The sequence below is a fragment of the Sinocyclocheilus anshuiensis genome, unplaced genomic scaffold, assembly GCF_001515605.1.
Source record: "Sinocyclocheilus anshuiensis isolate Anshui unplaced genomic scaffold, SAMN03320099.WGS_v1.1 scaffold1497, whole genome shotgun sequence".
NCBI lineage: Eukaryota > Metazoa > Chordata > Actinopteri > Cypriniformes > Cyprinidae > Sinocyclocheilus > Sinocyclocheilus anshuiensis.
Window position 1 is genome coordinate 465114 of NW_015543492.1, and position 7701 is coordinate 472814.

Sequence of the window (7701 nt, forward strand, 5' to 3'; positions counted from 1 at the left end):
ATGTAATAGTAAAATGTGCCGTTCAAGAACCATTTCTGACTATTAACAATGTTGAAAACAGTTGTGCTTACACGTGATCCATGTATTTTTTTCTGGATTTTCTTTTTTGATGAATAGAAAATTCAAAAGAATAGCATTTATTTGAATCAGAAAGCTTTTGTTACGTTATAAATGTCTTTACGGTAAATTTTGACCAATTTAGCTAATCCTTGCTGAATAAAAGTATTAATTTCCTTACAATAATTATTAAATTGACCTCTTTGAAGTTTAAAAGTCTCCCGTTTACAATATTAGAATGTTTGGCATTTTATAATATTATTTATTATATATGTATATTATAATATTATATAAAATCAGCACTAAATAAACATTGGGCACTGAAAACATATTGTTTGATCACTAGTACTAATTTACTAATTTTTTAATTAAAACAGATGTGATTTCATGTAGAGGTCGACCGATGTATCGGTTTTGCCGATTAATCGGCACCGATAGTTGATTGCTGGAACTATCGGTTAACGACAAAAATCCATGCCGATAGTTTTCCGGGTTGGGTATCGGCAAAATCCACTATCGGTCGACCTCTAATTTCATGTATGATTTGACAAACAGCACATATATGCAGACAGAATGAATACAGTGGGCCTATAACAGAACGTACACAATTATTTGTGCATTCAGTAATCATAATTCATCACTAAAACCCTATATTTTTTATGAAACTACATGCATGCAAAAATCACAGATTCACCGAGAGTTATTTAGAGGCATTTAGTGTCAACTTCGACACCTTGTTGTGCCTGATAGATATTGCTCTTATTGTATATAATAATACATCACATAATTGGATAGTTATATATAAAAAAACATGTCCCTCCTTAAATAGCTTCAGTATAGGTATCTAAGGGATAATTTACAGCCAATCAGGCATTATTGCAAAATAAACCCCCTCAGATTAACACAAGACCCACTACTGATCACCCCATCAGGGTTTATTTATTAAACTAAAATATTTTACCAATCAACAGATCAATAAGTGAACAACTCCAATCCCAGACTGCAGTTTAACTACTTTAAATTAAACAGATAGTCTGGCAAACTAAGCAGCGTCATGAAGACACTCATTGAGACATTACAGTTAAGGTCACCAAACATAAACCGGTTTTATTTCAGGCGGGGAGGGAGAGCTATAATTAACACACAGTAACACATGCTGCTCACATACATACAGTACATGACGCCAATCACAGACTGATGTAAACAACTGAAAGGTGAGAGATAATAGCAGCTGGAAGTCTGTGTCACCTGCACATTTCTGAGCGCGCTGCATTTAGCGCACAGAAATATCAGCGGACTGATTTATCTGACAAAAACATGCTCATTTACAGAGGCATGCACATCTGGACCTTTTGTTTGCATCATGCATTTGAAGCAGTTTCTAATTTTAGAGCTGAAAGACAAATGCAGATAAATCAATAGTGATGTAAAAATAAGTATCCCAGGAGTCCTGACATGACGCGCTCAGTGATTGTTCACTAGAGCTGAGTCGAGTGTGTGTGTGTGTGTGTGTGTGTGTGTTGCCCGAGGCTTTTGAGGGCCAGTGTGGACTGACTGAATGACACTCAGGCCCCTGTCCAGCTGATGTAATGCGTGGATATGCCACATGGGTTATACGATGGCAGATCTCATGCTCTTTGGTGCACACTATTACAACTGACAGGCTATCACAGAAAATGAGAGAGAAAAAACGTGTTACTCATAAACTGTCAACAACAAAACTACTCTGTGAAGGGAGACAAATTCTAGATTAATCCTAAAACAAATTAAAGGGGTCATATGATGCGATTTCAATTTCTCCTTTCTCTTTGGAGTGTTACAAGCTCTTGGTGCATAAAGAAGATCTGTAAAGTTGCAAAGACTAAAGTCTCAAATCCAAAGAGATATTCTTTATAAAAGTTGAGTCAGCCACACCTACCTAAAACGGCTCGTTCTAACACGCCCATTCTGATGTGTGCAGCACATTTTATGGAGGACTGTTTCCTGATCCAGGTAGACTACAATGCTGGCTGTTCTGACTCACAAACTGTAAGTACGTTTTTTATATTTAAAGAATTTGCCACTGACGATTCAAACGCGAGTTTTGAGCAGTGTAGAGTAGCGCTTGTTGTTTGTCATTTCTCCGATCACAAATGCAGACATGGTTTTATGTTTACGCGGCGCGATGCAATGCGTAAAAAGACAGTATAAGTCATTATAATCTGTAATTATGTCCCCACTGGATGCAACAAATGCCGTGTTTATAATGGGTTTTAATGTTTTTGTCTCGTCGCTCTGGCCGGACACGGCATTGCAGTATGGAAGGGGCGTAACATTTCCGTCACACGCTTGAGGTATTCGGCCAATCACAACGCACTGGATAGCTGGCCAATCAGAGCACACCTCGCTTTTCAGACCGATGAGCTTTGTAAAAATCGACGCGTTTCAGAAAGGCGGAACATAGAGGTCTTCGTTTTAGCAACATCATATGACCCCTTTAAACCCAGAAGGCAAATACAAATAGATGATATTACGACACGGCTTTCTGTAATGATTCTGATTGGTCAATCATGGCATTCAGCTGTCAAAATAAATGCATTATTGCCCACCCACTTTTTCAGCTCTGGAAGGGTTTTTCCACTCATTTTATCCATAGGGATTAAAAAAAGGTCTTGGTTAAAGCGTTATGATCCATTAACCAAACCAACCGGCTCAGAGGTGAATCACAACCTTACAAACTTTGATTTGAAGTAAAAAAAAAAAGTATCTGAAAATCAGACAAAAAGACTCAATGAGGAAAAGAACTACAAATTCCATGAATGCTTAATAAAATTAACCTTGGTTTTGCTACACTAACCATAGTTTAACCATGGTATTAGTAGTAAAACTGGTTACACAGATGGCAATCAATCTGCCAAAAAAAAAAAAAAAAAAGGTTACTACACTTTTACTATAATAAAACCATGTTTATGTTTCGTAAGGGAAGCATTGTGAATGATGTAATTGAAAAACAATGGTGAAATATAATACTATTCCTCTAAAGAACTAAAGAAACAATACATTTTAAGTTTACTGCAAAATATTCATAGGTATATAAATATTGACGTATTTTGACCAATTTGATTACGTAATTTGTGTTCCCTGCTAGCTTTTTGATGCAATTTGCTCACCGCGACTCCTTAATTGGTGGGATTTTCTCTACAGCATTGTGGGTAGTGTAGTTTTTCACCAACACAATTATTTTAAAAATAAATTAAAATAAAATGAGAAGATGGATTCACCACAAGCATATACCATCGATTAACGACCTCTGAGCTCACAGTAGATCTGTCTTTACAGGTTTAAGAGTTAACATTAAAAATTAATTGCCATATGGAAAAAATAAATGGAATTTTTATTTCCAGAACCGACTATCGCACTATGTTCCTGATTAATGACTGTTGCCCATGGCAACAAAGCATAAAAGACCACTCATCCAGGAAACTGATGTTTCCAATAAAGCTGTGCTCGTATTCTAAGTAGTAATCTAATATAATAATTTCCTCTCAAATCAATAATCCATGTCTATTTTTTCTATATTTACCCTCCTCACGTCAGGGTCCTGATCACACTGTCTGGGTTTATTCTGCCATTATGATGTGCTGATTGTATAAAATCCTTCTTACTTATGAACCATCCGGGCTCTCCATCACCATTTGTTGTTTAAACACAAAACTGCAGTTTCTTATTGAGAAACATTTTTAGTTTGACACCGCCCTTCTGCACGGATGAATCTGATAGTTTTTGAGGTTTACGGCCTGAGATCACCATAAGTTTTACAAGACCTCAGACCAAGCAGGCCTTATTTTCTGTTTATTGAAATAACAAAATATCTAGCAGCTGTATCTTAAATGTTACTTGTGGGATATTATGCAGGCAACAATATATTTCACAGTTATGTTAAAAGGAATTTATAAGTTGATACACACTTTTTACTAGACAATATTAAAATATGATTATATTAAAATTACACATACTGTTAAATTACCAAAAATAAGTATATCATTTAATATAAATATACAGTTATAGTAAAGGAAATTCATATGGGGATTCAAATATTTTACTATTAAAATATAATGATATTAAATAAAAAAATATTAAAATATGACTATTAAAATGATAAATATTGTTAAATTACACAATTTACATAATTGAATGTAATATAAATAAACAGTAATAGTAAAGGAAATAATAAAGTGACTCACACTAAAATAAGATTATATTAAAATAAAAATGCATTAAAATTATAATATTAAAATTAAAATTACATAGTTAAACTACAAAAATGTAATTTAATATAAATATATTATAATATTATTAAATAGAATTTAAATATATATTTTTTATTTTATGTTACAGCTAACCAAATAGGTCTTACTGAAGAATTATTATATATTTTCCTGTTAAAATGGCCAATAAGAAAGGGGTGGGGTTTAAGCAGAATTAAATGACTGGAGAAGTCTGTCATTTTACCATCCAGTTATGACAATTTATTTATTTATATTATTATTTTTAAATAAACAAATGCATTAAAGAATCATTCACCATAAGATCAATAACGCATTAAGAAAATTGGTAGTGTGACTTTTGAGTTCATGCAGACTTTAAAGGGGTCATATTGTCACATGTATGTTCCCGTTGAGTTCCTGTTTTCCTTATTGAATGGAGGAACGAGCAATGTTAATCGCCGTGGCTCAGGCGAACCCCGACCCGATTCTCTACACGAAGGCGTTCGGGCCGCTCGCCCTCGCCAGCTCCCTCGAGGGAGAAACCCTCCTGACGCTGTTCCGGATCGGGATAACCTACCATCGTCCCGCGGAGCTCCCAGACACCACCAACCTCGGCTGGAAGGAGGGAGTCATCCGGTGTCTGGAGAGCTTCCGATCCCGATCCGGGACCCATCTGCCGGCCGTTCCCGAGTCAAGTAAGCAGGCCGTTCCTCAGGCAAGCCCACCGGATGTTAATGTGGCAAGCCCGCCAGACGTTAATGTGGCAAGCCCGCAGGACAATAATATGGAAAGCCCATTGAACATTAATATGGCAAGCCATCCGTTCATGTGGGCCCAGTGTCGGTTCCAGCCCCAGTGCCCGCTCCTCGTAAGCGCCTTCCAGAGCGCCCCCCAGTGCCCGCTCCTCGTAAGCGCCTTCCAGAGCGGCCCCCGGTGCCAGCTCCCGAGCCCCCAGCTCCGCCATGGCCTCCCGAGCCCCCTGATCTGCCATGGCCTCCCGAGCCCCCTGATCCGCCATGGCAACCTGAACTGCCTGCTCCGCCATGGCTTCCTGATTCCTGAGGGGCACCCGCCCCCCCTCCCCGATGCGCCGTCCGGGAGGGGTGCGATCTGTCACGTGTATGTTCCCGTTGAGTTCCTGTTTTCCTTATTTGGTCCTTCCAGTTCCTTTTCACATTATTAGTATCACCTGTTCCTTGTTATTAGTTATCCCCATCACCTGTCTGCCCCTTGTTATCTACCCTATTTAGTTCTAGCCCGTTCCGTTCTCCCTTGTCTGGAATTGTATGTTGATGTCTTCTCCTCGTGCTACGTGTGATTTTATCAATTAAAAATTTCTATTCAAGATGCATGCTCTTAGACAACAAGTATTAATATTGCATGAAATTTGCTTCTGGGGAGCATTTCTTCTTCTTCTAAGGATGTGTAGATATCTACTAGATACTGGTTAAGAATTACATAAATTGCATATGCTGTTGGCATTACAAGAATGAGTACAGACACTGCTCATCGTGAATGGAAGAGTCATAATTAGACTGACATCAGGTTTGAATTTTAAAACACATTGATCCAGAGCTTGGAGCTAGGTCACAGCTCTAAGAAAGCCAAACAGATTGCAAAGCTTTTGCCATCATTACTATTGCCATCATCATAACCCATTAAAGTTCATAATGTGAAGATTATGGAGCTGCGGGAAAGAAATCATAATGGCTTTCTTGTGCTTGCAATGATTCATTCAATATAGCTTTGAATCAGTGCGCAAATTATGTTTGGCTGATATTTTATTCGACTTCCACATAAACAAGCAACGTCTGAATGTGGAGAAATTGTACAGATATTTCTTTTGATGCATTTTATGCATGCAACACATGCATTTTACTTCTTGCTGGATTTGAGAGAAGTATTAACAGCACAAAGAATCAAATATGGTGTTTAGACAATCTTGCTCAGTTCAAACAACAGATCTGAATCTGACTTTGAAGGCGTCTGGTGTCAAATATAACAATAATCCAATCAGATATATGAGCAGCATCAGAGCTTTGATCCAATGCATTATCCCTGATTTAATCCTAGTGGCTCTGGCATGAAATCTGACCCTTCCGGTGTGATCAAAGGGAACATCACCTCCTTCCAGCAATTTCACAAGCAGACAGCATCTCAAAGGCAGGTCTAAATCAAAAAGCCAAGTGCTGAAAATAACTTTTCCCGACTTGTAAAGTGGTGAAGAGCGATCTAACAGATTACAGCTGCGGGTCTAAACAGCCTAGCGAATGTGAAGCCTGATTGCATTCAATAAACATGATTATTAGATCCATTATGAGATGAATCAATAACTGCAAATAAGTTGCTCATGCATGGCTGGTTTAGACATTCAGACATGCCAGCTGTACTGCAAATCCAAACGACACAATAAAAGCCATCGATGACCTGCCAATTGCTATTCAAAAGGTGCACATCATATGAAACGGACAATGCAATAATTCACTCTCATACTAACATCATCTGACGCACGTACAATCCGCTCATTTTACACCATGTTCAGCATGTAGCTCCCAGCATGCAAGATGCATATGTGACACAGACGAATGCATGTCAAGTCTCTATGATGTGTGTTTATTTGTGGCTGAGCAACAGGCGACATGCGTTTGTCTCTTCTTACCTGCGACAGAAACACTCATCGATCGCCGCATCCGTGACTCTCACATCCTCGAGGAATCATTCAAACATGTGATGTGACGCTCTCGCTCGTTATTTCATGTGAGCTCTCACATATTTGGAAATTGTTGCCTGATGTTCGTGGCAAAAGCCATGGGAGTAACTGGGAGGGGTTCGACCGCGCCGTGGTAGTGGCGTCTGAATCGCGAACGAATGGATATTTTGAACCGATTCATTGTATTGATTCAGTCGAGCCGATTCGCAGCTTTCATACCATCACAGTCTTTGGGAGTAACTGTGGCGGACATAAAATTGTTTTCAATATTAAGAATAATACATATCAATAATAGTTGGAACAATGCTTCTGAAACCGTAAAATAATCCACATGATCACCATGTTTTGGATGATGGTGGCTACTGAAACACCTGTTTGCACAAGTTCAAGATGGATCTTTCATGAGGGACATTATTGTTTTAGACACTAAAATGAGCATAATAATAACAAAACGGAATTGTACAAAATCTATGTAGCAACCGAAAACTCCCCGCTAAAAATAAAAATGATTACAACAATAATAAAACGTAACATGGACTTCTAGGAACACTTTTGGTGATCAAAACAATCTGAGAATGGCGGCTCACTGAAACGAGTCATCTGAACGAACCGATTCGCTAAAATGAATCGTCCTTCCCAAGATAGAGACACAGTGTGTCTGCGTGCGTATGTTTCCAGCCCTGTTTC

The 7701-nt window shown here is 38.3% G+C and overlaps 1 protein-coding gene across 1 annotated transcript in view; it reads right to left on the reverse strand.

The window, feature by feature from the left end:
- LOC107694769 (leucine-rich repeat-containing protein 3B-like) overlaps nt 1–7150 on the reverse strand; it is a 13264-nt gene extending 6114 nt beyond the window's left edge. The window contains exon 1 of the mRNA XM_016494449.1: nt 6964–7150. The gene's annotated coding sequence lies outside the window, so the exon portion shown is untranslated. The remainder of the gene's footprint in view (nt 1–6963) is intronic.
- Between the last annotated feature and the right edge of the window lie 551 nt (nt 7151–7701).